Raw genomic sequence first — 25732 nt, 5'->3', positions numbered from 1 at the left:
GTCCTTTATTCTTGAAATAATGACATGGGAAATTAAAAAGTTATCGTGCATGTAAAAACCTCGTTATTGGTTTAATGCACTGGTGATGGTCTAGTGATGGTCTACATGTTTCAGCCTCGTGGAGACTCTAGAGGCTTTCATCAGGACCGAAGAGTGTTGGGAGCACCTTCTGGCTCACCAAAAATTGTTATGGGGTGGGTGTTTTGTACTCACCACCCTTGTGTTCAGGGATCAGATCTGTGGTATCTGTTCCTCTATTGTGGTGAAGAAACGATCCTTCAGGGTACTTGTGAGCTGTTGGGAACCTATTGCGGTTACTCGTACAGACTCGCTTGCAGCGGCGGTGCGTCCATTGGGGCGCAGGGGCGGAGCCCCACTTACCGACACACGCACGCAAATCAATCCCCAGACAGGCAGCAATGGCAATGCAAATGATGCGTTGCGTCGGACATGAAGGGGCTGGGGCCGGGGGGCGAGCACTGACAGTTGAGAGTTGACAGACAGGCAGCGGCTCGCAATTTTATTGCGCATGCTCGAGTTTGTCTCACGACAAGCAGGAGCATGCGCATTCGCCGCACTGTCTGCCACTGACTACTGTACTGAGAGGAGGGGGCCGAGAGGCCGAGGGTTGCCTCATGCAGCAGCCCCCCTCTCGGTATCCGGGCGAGCCCTATCCGTGCTCTTTCGCCAATCCAGGGCAGGCGCTGCTAATGCAGCGTCTCTGGATTGGCTGAGAGCCTGATACAGTCTCTCAGACCAACGAGTAACTGCTAATTGGGTGCCGCGCACCTATGGCCAATCACTGTGGCTTATGTCTGAACACAGTGACAGTGATTGGCCATGAGGTGCGCACTCCAGCAGTCGGTCGCGTCATCACGCACGCGGTGGTGCGACACTGTCTGCTCATAACCTCGTGGCGGCGGTGCGTTCAGAGTCAGGACCCGTCGTGTGACTGAGTGACTCGTGTGTCGTCGTGAAAAACTCATGATATCCCTGCATAAAAGTACCTGAAGTAAGTATAATGAGAAAACAATAAGAAATATGTACTAAAGAAATACAACTGAAAAAATTAAATAATAATACATATTTTTGGAGATGAAAATGCCATCTTGTCAAAGGGTAAGCTGATTTTCGGACTCTTCGGAGTACAAAGTTACCTGCGTCGTGGACATGCTGTAGCTCTTACACTGTCTGCGAGCTCCCCGTGCTGTTCACGTGCATCAAACTCCTCACGCCATTCCTCCACGCCTAACCTTAACCTAGCTCCTCACTCTGCCCCAAGCCACACGCGCTATGTGCTGAATACTCCGCATAGTGTCCGTAAGTATAAAGCTCCCGACACAACATGTCGTCTACATCTGAGCTAGGCTAGCTTCTCACACCGTCGTCAAGCTCCCCTCAGAGTCCGCGCTAAGTTTCTCACACTCGGCCATGCGCGTCAAACACCTCACACACTGCCCATGCACGCCAAGCTTTTCACACTATGCCCATGCACACTGAACTACTCGCACGCTCTGTCCGGGTGGGTCAAGCTCCTTGCAGATTCACGAGACGCAGTTTCACGCTATTTTTTCACGTTGGACTACTACCAGTGTTTTCACAGCGAATTCAAACGGGTGGGAACTTGGGAAGGGGTGATTGGACCATGCCAAGTCACCCCCTCCACACCTGCCTCCAAATATCCATGATACACAGACACGTTCGCCCTAGAGGGAACTGTGAGGCCTGGTCGTCGTCGCTCTGCAGTTTAGAGTGTGGTGGCCGAGGCCTGACTCTCTTTCTTTCCTCGGCAGAGCGGTGTTTGTTTCTCGACCTTCATTGTCGCTCTGCCTCTTTCCCCCGAGGCAGGGCTGCGAAGAATGTCGCAGTGTTCCCTCTCCGGCCGCTGGGATCACTCCTATCTCAAGTAACTGGCCTGACAAGTTTTGCGAAACTGAAACCCGCAGAATTCACAAGAGCGAGCGCGGGGGTTGTGCTGGGAGAGGCCAGACCGATGCACGCCTCTCCCACCCTCTACAACAAAGGGAGTAACCAGACAATTTAAATAACCCCACTTTGAAATAAAACTTTTAGTGGCACCAATCATGCGAAGCAAGTGAGTCCAACCCTCCCTAGAAGAGCCGCCTTGTCCATCTATTCATCCTTTTGCCCTTACATCCATCTTCTAATACCCGCTATTTCACCTTTACATCTTTCAACCATCATTCAATCTTTTCCTATTCTATTCTATCCATCTATTCATCCACTCTGCCATCCATCTGTCTATCCATCCAGCCATCCATTCATCTAACCACTCTGCCATCCATCATTCCATGTATCCACCCCCATCAATTCATCCATCCATCGATTCTCTATGCCTTCTATTCTGCCATCAGTTCATCCAACCATCCATTCTGCCATCTACCAATCCACCCATCATGCTTTCATCTACTCTGCCATCTACCCATCCATTTATCTATCCACTCTGCCATCAGTTCACTGGTCTTTTTACCCACACATCATCCCTTTACTCTGCCGTCCTTTTACCTGTTCTTCCATCCCTTCACTACACAACCCTTTCACTTGTCCATCCACTCACTTAGCCACCCCTCAGCCATCCCTTTACTATCCTATCATTTCACCTGTCCATCAACCTAGCTATTCACTCACCCATTCACCCACTCATCCATCTACCCATGTATTCATTCACCCACTCATCCATACATCATTTCACCCTTCCTTCCATTCACTATTCCTCCATCTTTCCCTCTTCTATTTACACATCTTTCGCTCTTCTTTTCTCAAGCTTACTCTTCTGTTGACTTGCATTTCTTTATAGCAGTTTTCATCAGCTTTGTCTGGTGAGTTGCAGACAGAAGAGGCCCATAAAGAACCCCCCCCCCCCAGCTGAAGCTGCTAAAGCGGGGGTCCACAGCACCACTGCATACAACAGGCCCTCAAGAGTGGGCACAGGCCAAATACCAACGCTGACCAGTCTCAATTCCTCCTGATGCTTCTTTCTTCCACCACCCTACGCTTCCTGTCTCTTTCTCAGTCTTGCAGGCTGTTTTTAATCCCAGCTTTCACACTTTGTTCGTGTTTTCTTGTCTTTCTCTTCCTCCTTCTTTCTCCCGTTACTGCCTTTCTGTCTCTTGCTAAAAGTCCGAGGATGGAAAATTTGTTATGAGCCAAAAAATGAGAACTGACCACAGCGCATGCAAGCAAATGATGTATTTATTATAGAGTCAGGTTCTTTTGGAGAAGTTAAAGATGTGATGGGGAGAAATAAATTGTGAGCTCGTTGATGTGGAGAGTGGGCAGCACATACGTCTTGTTTGCCAGTTATGGGCCTTACCAAGAACTTAGTTAAGATTACAAAGAAGGCTAGAGTGTCTGTAACTCTGGATATTTTAGATATATTTACAGAGGGCTTAATGCACCAGCAGCTCCACCCACAAGATCCACCCAGAGTCAGAGATTCCATGTTCTAGAGGCCCTAGTGCGTGCAGTTATTTCTTTTTTTATCGCTCTCCTTTCCTTTCCTCTTCTCTCTCACTCTCACTGCGTGCTCTCTTTCTCTCTCAACTTCCTCTCTCTCAGGGTAATGCCTCGTCTTCCAGCGATCGCTTATTTTAAGTCTCTTTCTTTCCGTTAATCCCCCTTCCGACTGGATCCTGTCCCACCTTTGCTGCCGGCCCAGAGCGGTGAAGGTGAGCTCGCAACTTCTGAAAGAAAATCCCAGTGCAGGCCCGTTCCATCACATTACGCATATGTTCAAGGTCACACACTGTGGAAATCCTGCTTGAGCCAGTCACGACCATAGCCCTGGGGAAGGATTTACAATTATGGCGCGATTCCCCGTGCTCACATAATGCTTAAGCGTTGATCCCTAGGTGAAAAAGTGCAACCGCTTTGAGGGTCGGAAGGGGGGGGGGCCTCCATACATGTTTCTGGCCATTCCCGGGGGCCTCGCCGCCTCTGCCGGCGGAGTCATTAAAGCATTTCACAAGGCAATAAACAGGCAGGAGGATTATGCTAATGAGATTCCTAGGTCCAGCTAGGGCTTTCTGCAGGACGCAGGCGAGCAGAGAACGGCCTGACAACGCTGGCAAATGTAATTTTGAATAGGTTCTTGCAAATATTTACACTATTTCACAAGTTATGGTTCTCTGCTGCACTTCTTAATGTATTGATTAAAGGATAATTTGAATTTAAAATTGTGATCTATTGTATTCCATAAAGATACTGAAAGCTAAAGATCATATCATTATTACATTTAAATGTAAGCAGGTTCCAATGGATAATTTTAACGTAGCAGACTAAAAAAAAGTCTGGTTTCCCCGAACATCAAACAAAATAAATATTTTAAGAACACTGTAGTTATTTTATGTTAACTTGAAGAACTGACGCTGGTAAAATTCATTGGGATTACTTGTATTTTAAAAGCAATGCTTGTCTAGTTACAGCACGTTATTTTTATTTTCAGCACCTTCTAAAGCTTGACAACCCTTACCAAATTTTTGGTCATATTTCCGGCGAAGAACAAGATCTCCTTTGCTGCTCTTTCACCGCGGCTACGACCCAGCAAACACCAGAGTTAAAGGTAAGGAAACTGATGCTATTTTTTTTTTAGATTGGAGTTAGAGCTATGTGTGTGGTCACTGACATGGTGGTTGAGGCAGGCACACATTCTGAACATTGTACCCTCAGTGGATGGAATTTACTAACAGCCTTAGCCCTGTGATTTGGCCAATAACGGTTGTTAACAGCACTAACTATCCCTTGCCTTGTTCAAGGCCCTCAAGCAGTGTCTGTTTCAGTGCCTTCAGCAACCACTATGGCACACAGAGGCAGCACTTTCACAATTGCTTTATTAACCTTCCTGCTTTCTCAAATTTGCTTGAAAATGCACCATTTTTCTTCTCTTTTTTCAAAATTTTCTCGGGGGGAGAACCCCCCCGAACCCTCCTTATAGGGGCCTCATGGTCAGTGGGCCACTCTAGAGGCTGGTTCGGCCCTATCTTCGAATATCCAGCCATTCACATTCACTAGATGCGAGGCACAGTAGTAGCCATGTATATTAGTCACCTCTAGGCCTCCCTTCAAGACCCCCCGTTTGGAGCTTACACAGAGCGATTCGTGGGCCTGCCCCACTCCATATCAGCGCCCAAAGTTATGAGTCTACTGTTCGAAAGAAGGAGGGATGCACCTCATTCAGTGACTTTTGTAGCATATACAATATACAATAGCGTGGGAGAGCCATCATTTCGAACAGTGCTGCGGGTCCAATCAACGTCAGTGGAAGCGTGGACCAGTTTTTTGCATTGGTTATGAGCCTATCTAGATGTCGCTCCAAGTTCTGTTTGTAGTATTCGTCTAGGTCTCGGGTAATGTAGATCCCTAAGTATTTGAAGCCTTTCTCCTGCATGGGCACAGTGCATCTGGATATAAAAGTGGGAGGCCCCCCTGCTAGTGGGAACAGTAAGGATCTATCCCAATTAATCCTATATCCTGAGTACTCGACAAATATCCGGAAAATCTGGAGTATACGATCAATTGACTCTTTTGGTTTCTACACGTACAACAAGATATCTCTGCGTAGAGTGATATTCAGTCTTCCCACTCTTCTCCGATTGGTATCCCTCAAATCAGCGGATCTTGCCTTACCCATGCCACCAGTGGCTCCAGAGCCAGTGCAAACAGAATTGGGGAGAGTGGACACCCCTGCCTTGTTCCTCTCTGTAGAGTAAATGTGCGGGACACCATTGCGTTGACTCTCACTCTGGCTAGTGGCTGGTTATATAGAAGCTTGACCCAGCTAATGAATTTTGGGCTGAGGCCACAACACTCTAAGACTGCATATAAATGATTCCACTCCACACTGTCGAAGGCCATACTAGCGCCTAAAGATAACAGTGCTGCCTGCTCCCGGGGGAACGTCTGAGTTATATGTAATATTCCAAAAAGCCGACGCAAGTTCAATCTTGTACCCCTGTGTAGCTTAAACCCGATTGATCTGGGTGGATAAGGGTCTCTATGACTCCTGCCAGGCTTATGGCTCGGAGTTTGGCAAGTACCTTTATTTCAAAATTTAGAAGTGAAATTGGCCTATATGAGCCGAAACAGCGCCCCTTACTGCAGCCCCTGGTTGAACATGTTTAGCATATGCTCTGTTGTCACATCTAGCATTGCTTTATATAATCCTACTGGCAATCCATTGGGACCCGCTGCTTTCCCAGATTGTAACGGTTGTGATGCTGCGTAACTTCCTGTACCGTTAGGTCATCATCTAAACCATCTTTGTCTTCCTCTCGGAGGCGTGGCATAGAGATATCTCTGCAATCTTCCTCTGTGTGCTTAATATGGGAAGAGTAGATCTTTTCATAATATTTAGCAAATTACTCCGCTATTTCTGCCCCCGTTCCATGATTATTCTCTTTCTCAACTTGTAACCCTTGGACCCATCCCTCCTCATCTGTCTTCTGTCTAACCACGCTAGTAATTTATTGGCCTTATCGCCTATGCCATAGAGTCAGTGTTGTGTTGCTCTGGCTTGCGTCTTGGCGCTATCCTCCACCAAGTTCTTTTTACCGGATACGACCAGATGTCTGTCTATCACTGCTTTGGGATCTGCACCAGACACACAATTGATGGACGGAATGCAGAACAAATCAAAACATTCACCCTCAGTCAAGAGATCTGGGTTAAATCCGTCATTCTTTTGCCCACCATGCCACCCCAGTTTAGACCTGGCTATATGCAAATCAGTCTTGACCCTGTGCCTCATGGGAACAGTCCAGCCCGAACTGCCAAGCCAGGTCCTCCCTAGACTGGAAACAAGCATCCTAGGACCGGTTTCGGGGTTTCACCCCTCTTCAGCCAGGATAGCTTGATTCCAGTGGCACAGTGAGCCCAGGACTCATGTCTGAGCATACCTGGCGCACTTAGGGTGAGAAAGCAAAAGACACACAATTGATGGACAGAATGCAGAACAAATCAAAACATTCACCCCCAGTCAAGAGATCTGTGTTAAATCCATCATTCTTTTGCTCAACATGCCACCCCAGTTTAGACCTGGCTATATGCAAATCAGTCATGACCCTGTGCCTCATGGGAACAGTCCAGCCCGAACTGCCAAGCCAGGTCCTCCCTGGACCGGAAACAAGCATCCTAGGACCGGTTTCGGGGTTTCACCCCTCTTCAGCCAGGATAGCTTGATTCCAGTGGCACAGCGAGCCCAGGACTCACGTCTGAGCATACCTGGCGCACTTATGGCGAGAAAGCAAAAGACACACAATTGATGGACGGAATGCAGAACAAATCAGAACATTCACCCCCAGTCAGGAGATCTGGGTTAAATCCATCATTCTTTTGCTCACCATGCCACCCTAGTTTAGATCTGGCTATATGCAAATCAGTCTTGACCCTGTGCTCCTTGGAACAGTCCAGCCCGAACTGCCAAGCCAGGTTCTCCCTGGATCGGAAACAAGCATCCTAGGACCGGTTTCGGGGTTTCACCCCTCTTCAGCCAGGATAGCTTGATTCCAGTGGCACAGTGAGCCCAGGACTCACGTCTGAGCATACCTGGCGCACTTAGGGCGAGAAAGAAAAAGACACACAATTGATGGATGGAATGCAGAACAAATCAAACCATTCACCCCCAGTCAAGAGATCTGGGTTAAATCCGTCATTCTTTTGCTCACCATGCCACCCCAGTTTAGATCTGGCTATATGCAAAACAGTCTTGACCCTGTGCCTCATGGGAACAGTCCAGTCCGAACTGCCAAGCCAGGTCCTCCCTGGACCGGAAACAAGCATCCTAGGACCGGTTTCGGGGTTTCACCCCTCTTAAGCCAGGATAACTTGATTACAGTGGCACAGTGAGCCCAGGACTCACGTCTGAGCATACCTGGCGCACTTAGGGCGAGAAAGCAAAAGACACACAATTGATGGACGGAATGCAGAACAAATCAAAACATTCACCCCCAGTCAAGAGATCTGGGTTAAATCCATCATTCTTTTGCTCACCATGCCACCCCATTTAAGACCTGGCTATATGCAAATCAGTCTTGACCCTGAGCCTCATGGGAACAGTCCAGCCCGAACTGCAAAGCCAGGTCCTCCCTGGACCGGAAACAAGCATCCTAGGACCGGTTTCGGGTTTTCACCCCTCTTCAGCCAGGATAGCTTGATTCCAGTGGCACAGTGAGCCCAGGACTCATGTCTGAGCATACCTGGCGCACTTAGGGTGAGAAAGCAAAAGACACACAATTGATGGACGGAATGCAGAACAAAACAAAAGATTCACCCCTAGTCAAGAGATCTGGGTTAAATCCATCATTCTTTTGCTCACCATGCCACCCCAGTTTAGACCTGGCTATATGCAAATCATAGGCAAAGGAACAAAGAGGGGAGTAGAGAGGTACCACTCAGCGAGTGGTGGAGGTGGATACTTCTTCCCAATCAAGCGTACATAAACATAGGGATCCACCCACAGGAATTGTATGTCAGGGACCTCCCGCTTACACAAAATGTATCCCACAGTCGTGGAGGATACACATCAGTTGTTTAAATACCCCTCACACACCAAAAGGGCCCTTGGTGTCATGCTTCATCATAGGGGTCTTCCCGCCCCTCTAGGGGACGGGGCGTGCTACGACCTACGTTTGCGTGGAAGCACTGTTATTACTGAGACAGCTATGTGTGATGCAAGGGTGTGAGAGGAAGGGTCAGGAGTGGATGGAATGTGAGTTAAAAAATACCTGGCTGTCTGGTCTAAGGAAAATTTATTCTGCCCTTTGAGCTGGTATTAGTAAAAAGGTGAGGGGGAGGAGGGTGTATGCCTCAATGAGCTATGCCTCCTAGTGGTGTCGACATGTTTCGAAGCTTCCCCATGCTTCTTCGTCAGGACCATAAGGATCCCTTCCTGCAACTCACTGTGATGTGTGAAAATGAACAATAGTGAAAGAAATAATGAAAAACTGAAGTAAATAACATCCACAAAGTAGTAATGCCTCAATTGGTCTTATATACTCCTATTAACCTAAAAGGAACAAAACATAAGGGGAGGTAAAAAAACATTAATCACGTGGGAAGATGTTCAATCCATCGTGTAAGAACAGTGATCTGAAAAGGAAGTGAAAAATAATTGTCTCTTAACGCTATCCATAACGTTATCACGTGATCTGTGGCGAAGGCACTGTGTGACGAATGGACACAAAACATAAGACATAACATACAGAAAACATAAAGCACACGCTCTATTCAGAATGGGACTATGTTCCTGCAATCCCGCAATAATCAAGGGGTTTAACCATGCCAGTAAAACATATCAAAGACATAACATACTTGTCTGTAAAGAGATAAATAACCTCATGAGCTAATCGACCGAGTGGTGGGAGTGCCAAATAGGCGACCTGTATGATGAAAGAAAAAGGAGAGGAAAATGTGGCCCGTTGGTCATACAAATGACACTACCAGGAGTAACACTACCTATACCAGCCGGCTGTGCCGTACTTACGCCTCCATGGATCAATGTCCTGCCAGATAAACCACCCCGGTCGGCTCCGTCGATGGAACTGAGCTGGAGGGGACGGGGTTTAAATACCTACATCAATACTAATAAGCGCGCCAAAAAGGGGAGTCGACATTTGCGAGGAGACCCGCAGGCTCTGCGTATGAAGACCCGGAACCGGAAGTAGACCGGTCGGGTCACAGTAATGGACTTGCGGAACCCAAAGTGAAGGTCCCCACGGGAAAGGGTGTCTGATCCGTATGCCTGCACGTAAAGATAGTAAAAAAAGGGGGGAAAGATGTAAAAACATACGCAAAAAAACAATTGTTAGAGCGTCAACATAAAAAATATAAGTATTTGGGAGGCTGAAGGCAAAGTAACGTCAACTTAGGAGGGTTATTACCCCAAGACCTGATATCTAGGTGATCATGCCGTAACGACAGCGGTAGTGAGCATAATGTGAAATGGCTCAAAAACAGGGAGGCAGGTAATGGCTAGAACGTGCCTCATTGGAAAAGCGGAGGGGCCGCTAAAAAGGGGGGGCTTATCGCAAACATAAGCAGGAGTAACCTGGTAGGGTGCTAGATATGCATAAAGGTTAAAAAACGTTAAAAAACCCAGAGGGGACAGACCGACCTCACAATAGTGATGGAGAGGAAGGACTAGCTGAACCCGGTAGGGTGCTAGATATGCATAATGGTAAGAAAACACCAAGGGAGCGAATAGACATACAGGCCCACCTCCTATGATATGGAAAAGGAAACATGGGCTCAGACCAAAAAACTCATTATTGCTATATAATCAGTCTATACTCAGAAAGTTCACACCTGGAACTGGTTCCATGGTATATCATCATTTAATCCATGAATGTGGGTCCCCAAGCGAAACACCCAACGCTGTTCTTTTTCAAGGAGACCATGTTCGCTGCCCAGTTGTTCAACCACTGTCCACTTTAGATCATCAACACCATGTCCACTGGAGATATAGTGGCTCGACATTTTGGTAGTGCTCCTCCCACATCTGACATTGCTACGATGTTCGCCAATACGTGTCTTGATTGGTCTAGTGGTCATCCCCACATATTCAAGACCACATGGGCAGGTGATTAAGTAGACCACATTTTTGCTATTTCAGTTAGTGAAGATTCTCTGATCCCACTCATCGCCATTACGGAATTTGATGTGCTTGCTTCTTTTCGTGAGGTGACATGTACTGCAATTGCCACAGGGGTAATGACCCTGTACTGGAGGTAACAAACCTTCACTTCTGGGCCGGGATGTGTTCTTAGGTCTGGTGTGAACAAGCATGTCTCTAAGATTCCGACCCCTCTTGTGTGCAAACATTGGTTTAGTGATGTTCAAGCCACAGCTGTTGAGAAGACGCCAATGTTTATTCACTATCTTCGTGATTTTATTAGAGTGTGTGTTATAAGTGGTAACACAGATAGGTCTCTGATCGATCTGGGTGACCACTTTATCTTCCAAGAGGGCTTCCCTGTTGTTATTCCTTGCTCTCTTGAGGGCTACATCAATGACTTTCTCAGGGTAGTTCAGCTTGATCAGTTTTAGACGTAGTTCGGATGCTTGTTTTTTGAACTCCATTACTTCCGTACAGTTTCTCCGAAGACGGAGGAATTGACCATATGGTAAGTTCACCCTTAGGTGGCGAGGGTGGAAACTATCGAACAGGAGTAAACAGTTCTTTGCTGTTGCTTTGAAATGAGTAGTGGTTTTTAGTCTCCCCTGTTCCGGGTAGATATTAAGATCCAGGAACACCAAGGTGCCAATTCCGATCCGGTAAAAAAATTCCCCGTCCGACTCGTATCCGGATTTTTTTCCGTCCGAATCGTCAAAGTAGCGTACAAACTGCCAAGTACGATTCGAACGGAAAAAAGTCCATACGAATCGCATTGGGAAGATTTCCCCACACGTCCTCGGGTCGGGAAAAGTCACCGGCACGTCCCCGGGCGAGAAACCCACCGTGCGGAAAAATAAAGTCCGACTGCGCAAGTACGATCCCTCCCGTCCTCCCCATTTCACAACCGTACGCAAAAAACACCGTCCGAACCGAACTCCCATAGCAACCATGGAGACATGTGCCCGCATACGCGCCGAACACCCCACCACCCCCCGCCCGCGTATGTACGCCCCGAACCCCCCCCAGCCGTGTATGTACGCACCGAACCACCAGCCGTGTATGTACGCACCAAACACCCACCCGTGTATGTACGCCCCCGAATCCCCCCCCCAGCCGTGTATGTACGCACCGAACCACCAGCCGTGTATGTACGCACCAAACACCCACCCGTGTATGTACGCCCCCGAACCCCCCCCAGCCGTGTATGTACGCACCGAACCACCAGCCGTGTATGTACGCCCCCGAACCCCCCCCAGCCGTGTATGTACGCACCGAACCACCAGCCGTGTATGTACGCACCAAACCCCCCCCCCAGCCCTGTATGTACGCACCGAACCACCAGCCGTGTATGTACGCCCCCGAACCCCCCCCCAGCCGTGTATGTACGCACCGAACCACCAGCCGTGTATGTACGCACCGAACCACCAGCCGTGTATGTACGCACCAAACCCCCCCCCCAGCCCTGTATGTACGCACCGAACCACCAGCCGTGTATGTACGCACCAAACACCCACCCGTGTATGTACGCCCCCGAATCCCCCCCCCAGCCGTGTATGTACGCACCGAACCACCAGCCGTGTATGTACGCACCAAACACCCACCCGTGTATGTACGCCCCCGAACCCCCCCCAGCCGTGTATGTACGCACCGAACCACCAGCCGTGTATGTACGCCCCCGAACCCCCCCCAGCCGTGTATGTACGCACCGAACCACCAGCCGTGTATGTACGCCCCCGAACCCCCCCCAGCCGTGTATGTACGCACCGAACCACCAGCCGTGTATGTACGCACCAAACCCCCCCCCCAGCCCTGTATGTACGCACCGAACCACCAGCCGTGTATGTACGCCCCCGAACCCCCCCCAGCCGTGTATGTACGCACCGAACCACCAGCCGTGTATGTACGCACCGAACCACCAGCCGTGTATGTACGCACCAAACCCCCCCCCCAGCCCTGTATGTACGCACCGAACCACCAGCCGTGTATGTACGCACCAAACACCCACCCGTGTATGTACGCCCCCGAATCCCCCCCCCAGCCGTGTATGTACGCACCGAACCACCAGCCGTGTATGTACGCACCAAACACCCACCCGTGTATGTACGCCCCCGAACCCCCCCCAGCCGTGTATGTACGCACCGAACCACCAGCCGTGTATGTACGCCCCCGAACCCCCCCCAGCCGTGTATGTACGCACCGAACCACCAGCCGTGTATGTACGCACCAAACCCCCCCCCCAGCCCTGTATGTACGCACCGAACCACCAGCCGTGTATGTACGCCCCCGAACCCCCCCCAGCCGTGTATGTACGGACCGAACCACCAGCCGTGTATGTACGCACCAAACACCCACCCGTGTATGTACGCCCCCGAACCCCCCCCAGCCGTGTATGTACGCACCGAACCACCAGCCGTGTATGTACGCACCAAACACCCACCCGTGTATGTACGCCCCCGAACCCCCCCCCAGCCGTGTATGTACGCACCGAACCACCAGCCGTGTATGTACGCCCCCGAACCCCCCCCCAGCCGTGTATGTACGCACCGAACCACCAGCCGTGTATGTACGCACCAAACCCCCACCCCAGCCGTGTATGTACGCACCGAACCACCAGCCGTGTATGTACGCACCAAACACCCACCCGTGTATGTACGCCCCCGAATCCCCCCCCCAGCCGTGTATGTACGCACCGAACCACCAGCCGTGTATGTACGCACCAAACACCCACCCGTGTATGTACGCCCCCGAACCCCCCCCAGCCGTGTATGTACGCACCGAACCACCAGCCGTGTATGTACGCCCCCGAACCCCCCCCAGCCGTGTATGTACGCACCGAACCACCAGCCGTGTATGTACGCACCAAACCCCCACCCCAGCCGTGTATGTACGCACCGAACCACCAGCCGTGTATGTACGCACCAAACACCCACCCGTGTATGTACGCCCCCGAACCCCCCCCAGCCGTGTATGTACGCACCGAACCACCAGCCGTGTATGTACGCACCAAACCCCCACCCCAGCCGTGTATGTACGCACCGAACCACCAGCCGTGTATGTACGCACCAAACACCCACCCGTGTATGTACGCCCCCGAACCCCCCCCCAGCCGTGTATGTACGCACCGAACCACCAGCCGTGTATGTACGCCCCCGAACCCCCCCCAGCCGTGTATGTACGCACCGAACCACCAGCCGTGTATGTACGCACCAAACCCCCACCCCAGCCGTGTATGTACGCACCTAACCACCACCCCACCAGGGAATGTACGGACCGCACCCCCACCAGTGCATGTACGGACCGTACTGACGCCAAAAAAACACGTACTGAACCCGGACAAACCATATTTACACAAGGAGAGTCAAGTAGAGTTTCCCCACACCACCAAACAGGCCCAACAACCCCACAAACATCACATACACTCACCTGCAACTGCCAAACTGCCAAACAGAGGCCCAAAACTCAATCACTCCTCATAACACACCCACACAAATTTCAAACACAGCCACACCCACAAATGGACCAATAAAAATGGACCACACACACAAACCATGAGCCTTTGCAACAGACCCACTGCTGCCAGAGCCCACAGACGACCCACACCACCATACTTGAACCTCACACTTGCATACCTTCACACAACCACCTACACAAACACCCCCTCATCACATTCACACACACACCTCCACTACCACACCCACACACCCACAGCCATCCACACCCACACCCCCACAACCACACCCCACGCCATGTCCACCACCAAGAATCCAAAGTTCACAAAGGAGGAGCTGGAGATCCTTGTCGACGAAATCCTCAGAGTCGAGCCACAGCTCTTTGGGACATTGGTCAGACAGACCAGCATATCCGAAAAAACCGCCATGTGGCAGAGGATCGTCGATTCTGTGAATGCTGTTGGGACAACCAGAAGGACCAGGCACGAGTGCCAATCCAGGTGGTACGATCTGCGGAGGACGGTCAAGAGGAAGATGACTGACAATCACAACCAGGGGAACATCACTGGAGGAGGGCCGCCCCCCAGACCGGTACAATACCATCCCTGGGAGGAGAAGGTGATGTCCACGCTGGCGGTGGAGGGACTACACGGACTGCCAGGACTCCCAGACCCTGGTGAGTACACAAACAACTCACCTCACATGGGGGGGATGCCATACACAATCAATCATGCATGCCACCCCCCCCAAGCCACCACCGGACACAACAACACTCCACAAACACACACATGCCACTGGCACCTCCATGCCCCATGCATCAATCAGGGCCATGCCAAGTCACAGGCCACACAAAACACCAACACAACACAGGATGTGGTCGATGCTGGGAGTGGGGGCAGCAAAACTAACATTGAGCAACTCACAAGCACACAACAATGCCCTCAGCCCATATGGCCCAGGGCACAGCCATACAAACTGTGTGTACCCACACAGTACTGTCTTGCCTGCAAATGATGGCTGCCATGCAGGATGCCATGGGTCTGAAGGCACAATTTGCACATAACAGCAGACAATGAAGATGCATCGCTCTGATAGAGTCTCAGCACACACCGCCACAGCAGCAGCCTACACTCAGACACACTGCCCAATGGGTGCCCGGAGAACAGGGACTAACTCACATGAACAAGCCAATGGCCATTCAAAGACCGGCTAACTGTGTGTGCCCAGGAAGCTGGCCTGAGGTGACAGAGAGTGACAAAGAGAGGGAGGGAGAGGGGGAATGAGAGGGAAGGAGACAGAGGGGGGACACAGGGAGACAGACAGAGGGAGGGAGTAGGGTGACAGAGGGAGACCGACAGAGGGAGGGAGGAGGGTGACAGAGGGAGGGAGGAAGGGAGACACAGGGAGACTAAATCACCCTTGGGTGGTGTGGCCATGTCCACTCGTCAGCCGGTGGACTGTGTGCATGCAGACCAGGTCTGGCAGTGCCTCAACCCCCCCTTCCGTAGATGAAGACCGGTCCATGTGTCAATCTGTGCACGAGTCCATCCGTGCTGCAGGCACCGACCTAACCACACACCCAGTATACCCACCCACCGTGTCGGTAAGAACCCTGTCACAAATGCTTCAGTCCCCTACCTGCAACATCAAATTGCCTTGCCAAAACACCATTTGGCCACGTACAGTGCAACACGTAAGGCGCCTCTGCATGGCTCGCTACGCCCGCACACCACACTGCTGACTGTGTACCCAAATAGATGCATCAACTAAGATTGTGTCTCACACATGCGTAAAGCCCTGACAGCTGTGGCCAAGGGACATAGCCATGCACAAGTGCACTGTGAGAGGAATGCAGGACAGATCCAACTACCCAGAGGAAGAGTGCCAAATCAGAAATGCATGCAACATGGATGCCACATGTGACACTGTTAACATTGTCTCTCTCACACACAGGTCAACGTCGACGAACACCCCCCAACACTGGGGGGGAAGTCACACAGGACCAGGCTCCGCGGGATGATGACCCCACCGCCAGCGATGACTCTCACCACTCCGTGGATGACCCAGACCAACCTGGCCCCTCTGGTGTCCAACCACCTGCAGCACCTGCGTCAGGTACAACTGTGCCAACCACCACCCCCATTCCTGCCACATCCCAGGAGACGTCCAGGAGCCCTGCCCGCACACGACCACCCAGCCAGTCTGCCCAGGAGGGACACGGTCCTCCGGGCACCCAGGAGGAGGCAGGCGGCAACGCAGATGCCATCCCTCAGGGGTCCCGGAGACCCGATGCACCCACAACGGCAGGCCAGGTGCACGTGGGCAGGGGTGGCGGGAGTGGAGGACGGCGGAGGCGCGAACCTGACCAGGCAGCTCAGGACCCGGTAGTGTCCCAGGTCAGCAACATCCTGGATACATACCGGCGTGACACCAGGGGCATGGACCAGATTGCGTCCACCCTCAATGACATCAAGGGGACCCTCCAGGAGATGAAGACCCTGCAGTCCCAGCAACATGCCTGTCAACTGCAACACCAAGGAAGGATGGAGGATAGACAGGCTGAGCTCGTGGCGGTGCAAACCCAAATGACCGGTGTACTCCGTCGGATTGCCGACAACATGGGCAACCCTCCCTGTGGCACCAGGCGAAGGCCATTACCAGACACAGGGAGGGATCAGGAGGAGGAGGATTCATCCGACGGAGCGTCACAGACATCGTCACGGACTGCTTCCGAGGGTCCCCGCAGGAAGGTGGGTCGTCCACGAAAAAGACTGTGAGAGTCAGCAGAACATCACCATCTCCCAGGTCACCTGGCCTGGCACCTGGCCCTCTGGCCCAATAGCAGCACATGACATTCTCTGCCACATGGACTTGCTGGTCACTGTCTGACCTATGTTGACGAAGACTGTGGCATGGACTCTGACATTTTGCTACGACAAGGATACCAACTCCCCCAGTGAACTTTGGATTCTACACTCCCGCTGTGCACCTCTTGTCATCCCCACAAACCCGTACCCCACCACAAATAAATTAATCACACTTACAAGATGATGCCGTGATTCTACATTATTACAATACATGTGTGTGTCGTACAGTCAAAGCATGCCTGATCTCAGAATTAACTCCAACCATCCAAACCGTGGGGTCGCAGTCTTGCCCAGGACACACATGGGTCCCAATGTCTCATCTGATACAGACATGGAGTACCAAACTCACCTGTGCTGGGCCCAACCAGCTGAGTGGTTCCCGCACAACTGTGGCTACAGACACATTCAGGGGAGCAACAGTCATGCGCAGAGGTCAGGGATCATGTGGAGTGACCTGGCTTGCCGCTCCCAGGTATGTCTAGACATGTGTCCCTACAATGTGCAGCATGCTTGCGTCAGGCGGATGTTGAGAATGGTGGCTAGGCCAAGGTTGGATGCATGGAGATGCCAGAATGCAGTTTAGGATCACTGTGCCACATGGTTGTGTTGGGGTTGTGGGCTGCATCATGAGTGTGGGCGTGGATCTAGAAGGTCATCCTGCAGCTGGCTGTGAAACATTCCCCCCATCCCGTTAGGACGTTGATGTGGCCTGGTTGCCCGACGCAGTAGCAGAGCTGTGCAGATGCACTCCGGATATGGACAAGTACCATGGGAGTCGTGAGGCACATGTCCGTAGACTGCAGGGTAGGATTCTACACAGATGTTGTAGTTTCCCTGGGGGATGGTCTCTCTTGCCTTGAGGTGGATGGAACTGTGCATCTTGTGCATAATACAGTTCCCACTCCCTGACAAACCCCTAGCATCTTGTCACTCTACACATAGACACATATGCACCACCTATGAAAACTATGCCAGACCTGCGGCACGCACAGTGGCAACAGGGCACCATTGACAGGGAAGAGGCACCTTGGAGACAGAGGGACAAATTTATTAGTCATGTGTGTTGGAATGACAATGATACTCTGTCAACACATACACAGGTCATGTGGATGTACATGTGGGAGCAACACTGGCACCCCCCATTGCAACACAGATGCTGGCATCCCATTGACCTGGCACACAAGTGACGGATAACAGCTAAACACCCCCTGCTGCCACGGAGAGGCCGCTATACACCATTGAGGCCCTGATGGGGCAATCACACACCATGTCAACCCGGTGCAACCTGTATGTTTCCGAGGCCAGTGTTACACACAATGATGGCCTCATCACAATCCCCAATCCCCTGCCACATGACAGTCACCAAGTCTGAGCATGGCTCCAGGTGAAGCCTGCCCCATGTCATGTTCCCCATGTAGGATCACCATGTATGCAAATGGAACACACATGAACCGGAGAAGTGCACACAGACTACAAACAATTCACACACCCAAAACGACGTGAGGCATCCCTTACCCTGAGGAGATTTCAACACTTGCCCGTGCATGTGACGCTGAATCAGCACATGTCGCTGTGTTCATGAGGAGTAGCAGGAGCACAACAATGCCACCAGCAGACAGCATGCACATGGACCTGTGGAAGAGAGACACACAAGGATTCAGCACAAAGGAGCACATCCGCAAGCATGTACTTAACACGTATCATGTTGTTAACATGACAGGTGACAATGATGACCCTCAGACAACATCCTTCCATTGCGCCATCACTTGAGTGACACTTCAATACACACCACTGACTCACTTGGCAGACATGCAGATGGACACACACATTGCAACACATGCCACACACGGCCCAATGCGTGCACACTCAGACACTGGAACTCACCACTAAGCAAAGAAGTTGCGTATGAGCCGACTCCGCATGTCCTCCACAGCCTCCTCCTCCTCCACATCACTTGCCCCGTCACCAAGCCCTTCATCCTCCACGGGTGGATGGTCCTGGTCATCTTGATCCAGTATGAGTGGAACAGCTTCCTCCACTGCCATGTTGTGCAGCATGCAGCAGACGATGATGATCTTGCACACCTTCACCGGGGCATATGGGAGTGCTCCGCCGGTCTTGTGGAGGCACCGGAATCGGCTCTTCAGAAGTCCAAACGTCCTCTCAATGACTCTCCTGGTCCGCCCATGTGCGTTGTTGTAGAGGTGCTCGGCAGCCGTGCTGGGGTTGCGGACAGGCGTCATCAGCCATGGCATGTTGGGATAGCCAGCGTCCCCTACAAGGAAACATCATGGACAGAAGTGTGTCAGCACAGGCAGTGAGATTGGAAGATGACGCCAAACACTGAACTGCCAGAGTCTACCCACCAACAATACATGCTCGCTCGTTCCGCAGCTGCAGCATCATTTCTGGCACCCTGCTACGCCTCATGATGAAGGCATCGTGTGCTGATCCTGGAAAGCGAACACAGACATGTGAAATCACCATGTTGGACAGACACACCACAAGGGCATTAATGGAGTGATAATGTTTGCGATTCCTATACACCACCTCCTGTGCCTGTGGTGGTACCAACGCAACATGTGTCCCATCTATGGACCCAATGACATGGGGCATCCCTCCCAGGGCATAGAACTCACGCTTGACATCTGTCAACTGCTCACGATTTGGGAATTTAATGTACTCATCCAGGTGAACCAACATGGCCTCTAAGAAATCATGCAGAACACGGCTGAACATCGTCTGGGACATGCCCCCGACATCAGCAATGGTATGTTGGAACGTACCCGTGGCAAGGAAATGTAGGGCTGCCATCACCTTCAACTTGGGTGTCAGTGCACTTGGATACCTGTGGCGCGGGAGGAGTTGTGCTTCCAGCCGGCCAGTCAACTCATCAATCAACCGTTGGCTGAATCTGTAGCGGCGTATACAGTCCCGTTCATGCAGGGCAGCAATGTCTGGCATACGTCGAGGGAGAGGCGGAGCCCTGCAGTGAAATGGAAGGAACACCTAAGAGTGAGCACTGTACAACAACATCGTCAATGCACTGAGCACATGTTACACAGCCAATACACATATGCCACGTTGTGAGTCAGGTCTGTGCCACAGTTCCTGGACACGAACGCCAGTCAGGTTACACTCCTACCAAGGGACAGCCACTAACGGAGGGGGGCAAGATCACGATGACATGGCATGAGACTAGCTGTGGGCCAGTGTAAGTGAACATGCACACGCATCACAGGATTCACAGACATCCACACATGTGCAGAAGTAGTATGCGTATGGTACAGACAGGTAGTTGGATGCGATATGCACTGGTCACATGTCATAGGAATAGGACAGGCCACACACATTGCCTTTGAGGAGTACATGTCGAGACAGAACATACATAGGGAGCATGTGGATATGTACTTGTGTTGATACTCCGTGTAGTTGGATACATACACACCTCATGGCAAATCACATATGTGGGCTGGTGTGCGGAACAGTGTGCCATGCCCATCGACACACAGACACATGTTGGCAGCAGCAACTGCTGACACATTGAATCACACACCTACAGCAAAATCATGGAAAGACATGCCACACACATGACATGGTTGCAGCATGCAACGCAGCCATACACGTGTCATATGTAATATTCCGTGTACCTGGCATCAGGGGACAGGTGCGGGTGTCCGTGACTGGGACATGCAAGTGACTCATGGCTCCACTAGTGTGTACGACATGCACACATGTCAAAGGAGTGCAGGGGATGTGTGGTACAATGCGCACCATCACACACGACATGTGTACACAGCTCATCGTACATGTGCTTTGCCCACACCTCAGGGGTAAAGTGCCACATCACATCCTGACACACCTGTGTCACACACAGGTGGTATTGCACAGACAATGCATTGGTGTCCACCCTTGGCAATACCTGTCCGCTCCATTCCTGTCTGTGTGCCGCCTGTCACCACTGACAGTTGTTATACGCACCGTACATACGCTCGGAGCGCGTGTATAGGGTCCCTGGGCCAATATTGCCGCTGGCGTATGCGTACGCCACAGTAGTACGGACTGTACACGCGCTTGTGCGGTCCGGATCACAATATGGGCGCTGGCGTATGCGTACGCCACAGTAGTACGGACTGTACACGCGCTTGTACGGTCCGGATCACAATATGGGCGCTGGCGTATGCGTACGCCACAGTAGTACGGACTGTACACGCGCTTGTACGGTCCGGATCACAATATGGGCGCTGGCGTATGCGTACGCCACAGTAGTACGGACTGTACACGCGCTTGTACGGTCCGGATCACAATATGGGCGCTGGCGTATGCGTACGCCACAGTAGTACGGACTGTACACGCGCTTGTACGGTCCGGATCACAATATGGGCGCTGGCGTATGCGTACGCCACAGTAGTACGGACTGTACACGCGCTTGTACGGTCCGGATCACAATATGGGCGCTGGCGTATGCGTACGCCACAGTAGTACGGACTGTACACGCGCTTGTACGGTCCGGATCACAATATGGGCGCTGGCGTATGCGTACGCCACAGTAGTACGGACTGTACACGCGCTTGTACGGTCCGGATCACAATATGGGCGCTGGCGTATGCGTACGCCACAGTAGTACGGACTGTACACGCGCTTGTACGGTCCGTACTACTGTGGCGTACGCATACGCCAGCGCCCTTATTGTGATCCGGACCGTACAAGCGCGTGTACAGTCCGTACTACTGTGGCGTACGCATACGCCAGCGCCCATATTGTGATCCGGACCGTACAAGCGCGTGTACAGTCCGTACTACTGTGGCGTACGCATACGCCAGCGCCCATATTGTGATCCGGACCGTACAAGCGCGTGTACAGTCCGTACTACTGTGGCGTACGCATACGCCAGCGCCCATATTGTGATCCGGACCGTACAAGCGCGTGTACAGTCCGTACTACTGTGGCGTACGCATACGCCAGCGGCAATATTGTGATCCGGACCGTACAAGCGCATGTACGGTCGGTATCACTGCTTGTGGGGTGCCCTAGGGCGTGGAACGCACCGTACCTGTGTGTAAATGTATGAAAACACATAGGGGACACATGAGGGACAAGTATAAGGGCCGAAATGCCTGATGGTTGCCATGGAGACTGAGTTAAATTTTTGAATTTGAGCACCAGGTGCACAGCAGAAGTCAGTTTGAAAGAATCTACATTGTTGCAATGTGGATGTTGACTTGACATCATTATCAAAACTGAAACCATGCAAAGCCACACACTGGGGTAGGTTTGAAGGGATTGGATGAAACGTAGGATGCTAATGTGACTGACCAATCAATCTGTACTCCTATACATGAACAGGCCAGCCAGGCATATATAAGGCAGCCAGGTCCCATGAGAGAGCACTTGCCTGCACATCCATTCATCCATGACCACTGCTGCTGATAGTGATTCCTCTGGCACCATGTCCAGGACTGTGGAGAGGTCACAGCCATTCACCCAGGAGGAGAACCTTGCCCTGATAGATGTGATCCTCCCACAGTTCCAGAGCCTGTATGGTCGACCAGGGGTTCAGGTGAGTGCAGACTCCACTAGCTTAGACTGTGCCCCTTTTGTGTGACAGTGACTTCTGGCATTGTGTCCATGTGTGACAGACATGCACTGTTGTTTGGAGTGGGTCCCAGGGTGTGGAAGGCCTCATGACACCCATGCAGAGCATGCTGTGTTTCCTGTGTGCACTCCTCACTTGCATAGTGCCTACTGTGACAATGAATGCAAGGTGCATGGCACATTCTGCCTGCATACTCCTCCTGGGGATGTTGTTTCCACAGTCCTGATGTGATCCTGTGTTCCCCCCAGTGTGACAGGTGTCAGTACCCATGGATGTGTGTTTGTTCAGTGTACCTGTGCTGTGAGTGTCCAAAGGCCGTGTTCGTCCCCTGCACATTGGTGTGTGTGTTAGTCCCCTGTCATGTGGGTGAGTGCATATGGGGAGTGTTGCACACAAGCAGCATGAGGGATGGATATGGCCTGGCCATCGGATGTGAGCAGGGAGCAGTGCTGTGTGCATGCCGTGCTGAGCCAGCCCCACACCTGTGACACCCCCGTCTACTGGCACATGGGCAGAGTGAGGTGTGTACCCGCAGTTGGCAATGCCATGTGATTGTCCTGTACCTGTGTGTGTCTGTGTACTCTGCTGAGGTAGCATCAGTGTGCTGGGGCAGGTGACTGCTGTGAGGTGCTGTACATAATCCTGGTGTAGCCTGTGAGGCACAGTGTGATCCCTGGTCAGTGAGTGTGTGGTACCCCTCATGCCACCCGTGTGCTTCCACTGGCACGTAGTGCATTTGGCCTTCCACAGTGGATAATGTCCCTATGACAAAGGTGCAATTAGTTGCATGCATACCATGGCCTGTTCATAATGAGGATTGTTCTATATGTGTGTCTCTGTGTCTTTGCTCATGTGGATTAATGTATTCTCTCTTTTGCATCCTCACAGGTAGGCGCCATTGCCAAGGGGGAGATCTGGAGGGAAGCCGTCAGTGCCGTGAGGGGTACAGAGGGTCGGAGGCGGAGCCTGTCTCAGGTGAGGAAACGCTGGCAGGACATCCGGTGCTGGACGAGGAGGATTGCACGGCTCCTGCTGGGGGACTCACCTGAGAGCCGTAAGAACCGTGGCCGCCGTCGTCTGACCCACATCCAGAAGCGTGTGCTGGCGGTGGTCTTCCCCGATATGGACAGGCGCCTACAGGAGAGGCAGCAGCAGGAAGGGGGTAGGTACATGTGTGTCAGTTGTGTGTCCCCAGCCAATGTAAGTGTGCAGTTGCATGGATACACTGCCAGGGTTTGATTGTGCAGTGCGTCAACTTCTCCACAAAGTAGCACAGTGCTGTTCTCACTCCCTCCCTTCCCCTCCTTGCAATGTGTTCCCTGGTCTGTCGCCACTCTTGCACAAGGTTATTTATGCAGGCAGTTCATGCAGGTGCCCTATGCTATCAGCATCATGTGTGGGGGTGATGTGCCACAGGTATGGGGACCTTGCGTGTGCCATGGCCAATTTCAGTCATTGTGGTGTCCATGTCACTTGGCACTGATTGTGAATCACGACATAGGGGTGTGTCTCCAAAATGTACAGCCTTCCAGCATGCATGTCCAATTGTGTGCCCTCTGACATGATGTGCCTGAGTGGGAGGCCTGCTAAGTGCAGGGACGGTTGCTTAATTTGCAGTCATGTCCATCCTGGACCATGGAGGAGTGTGGGCACTACTGTGCCCTGGGGCACCTCTTCCTAGGTATCATGTGCGTCATCCAACAATATGGCCATTCACTGTGTCTTTGCCATGGGTTGCGTAGGGTGGCATTGTACCCTGGGCTCAACTGTTAGGACCTACAGGTTGCTACATGTGTCCACTGTACAGGGGGACCCATTTTGCTTGTGCATACTCACAGTGGGCATTACCTGTGTGTGTTGTTGAGACAATCTGATGATGTTTGCCTGTCAATGATGTGTGGACATGGCCACCAGGGGCTGTGTGTTTACAGTCATGAATTAGTGGAGGCCATGTGTTTCCATCCCAGAGTAAGAGGTGTACATACTTTCTCCGTCTCAATGAGATTGTCTCAGGTGTGGGTGGTTTGTGCGTACAAGGCCTACATGTCAGAAGCTTCATCCTCCTTGCTGGGTTTAGCCTGTGTGTGATGTTTGACTGGACATACGCTCAAGGTGCAGTGACCCTGTCATGTGTGGCCTGGTTTCATGTATTGCCTTTGCAGCATGCGGCAAGAGTAAATGGATATGATTCATGCTCATCCCTTTTTGACGACGCAGTGTGGTGCAGGTGCTGTGCACATTTGTCCCCAGAGGCTGACTCCTCTCTAAAATTTCAGGTGCAGTGATTTGCTGTTGTGTCATGATCTCCATTGTGTCTCAGTGGCATGGTGGGTAGAAAAACTGTGTGTTCCATGGCCTACATGTGTACATTGTTTTGTAGGTGTTACTCCTGTTGCTTTTCAGGCTATGCAATGTGACCTATGTATATTTGACTCATGTGACATAAGTGTACAGGTGTCTGATTTTCTCCTGTCTCTTCACCTTGCCCACAGCATCGCCGGGGGACACGGAAGGAGACACTAGCACGGACCGGGAGGAGAGATTGAGCACCAGTACCAGCAGTGCTGTCCTGTCTGGCACATGGAGTGGCACGGAGGCCGAAGGGAGTGAGGCGGAGGACCTGTTGACTGCCAACACAGACTATGACGCAGACGGGTCCGAGGCTGAGCTCCCAGAGGTGGCGGAGTCTGCCCCCCCAGCTGATGGCAGCCCTCCACATCCCCCCGCCACCTCAGGTTCCATCACCGGCCTCCCACATGCTCGTGGCCCTTCCCTCCGTGCTCGGTCCCCACATGTCTCCTTCCTGCCAGGCACCGCACCCCCTGCCCCTGTCACCACTGCTGCGGTGAGTGCGGAGTCTGTGGACATCCTGAGGCAGTTGCAGGTTGGTCAGACTGCGATGCTAAATGTCCTCCATGCCCACACCCAGGTGCTGACCCAGATGGAGGCATACATGGAGGGCATGTCGGCTGCGCAGTCTGACCAACGGCAGTTGCTGAGGTCCATAGACTCCACACTGACTGCAGCACTGGATCTCCTGCAGCGCTGCGTAACACCCCCTACCCCTGCCCCATCCACAATTCCCACTCCCGTGCCTGTCCCACGCACATCCAGACGTCAGCGTGCACGCACCCCAACAGACACAGGCACCACACCACCAGGGAAGTCGAAGCGCACACCTCCTGTCACG

This window comes from Triturus cristatus, chromosome 3_1 (assembly GCF_964204655.1).
Source record: "Triturus cristatus chromosome 3_1, aTriCri1.1, whole genome shotgun sequence".
NCBI lineage: Eukaryota > Metazoa > Chordata > Amphibia > Caudata > Salamandridae > Triturus > Triturus cristatus.
The sequence above is the reverse complement of the archived record's forward strand: the minus strand, read 5'-3'. Positions refer to the sequence as shown.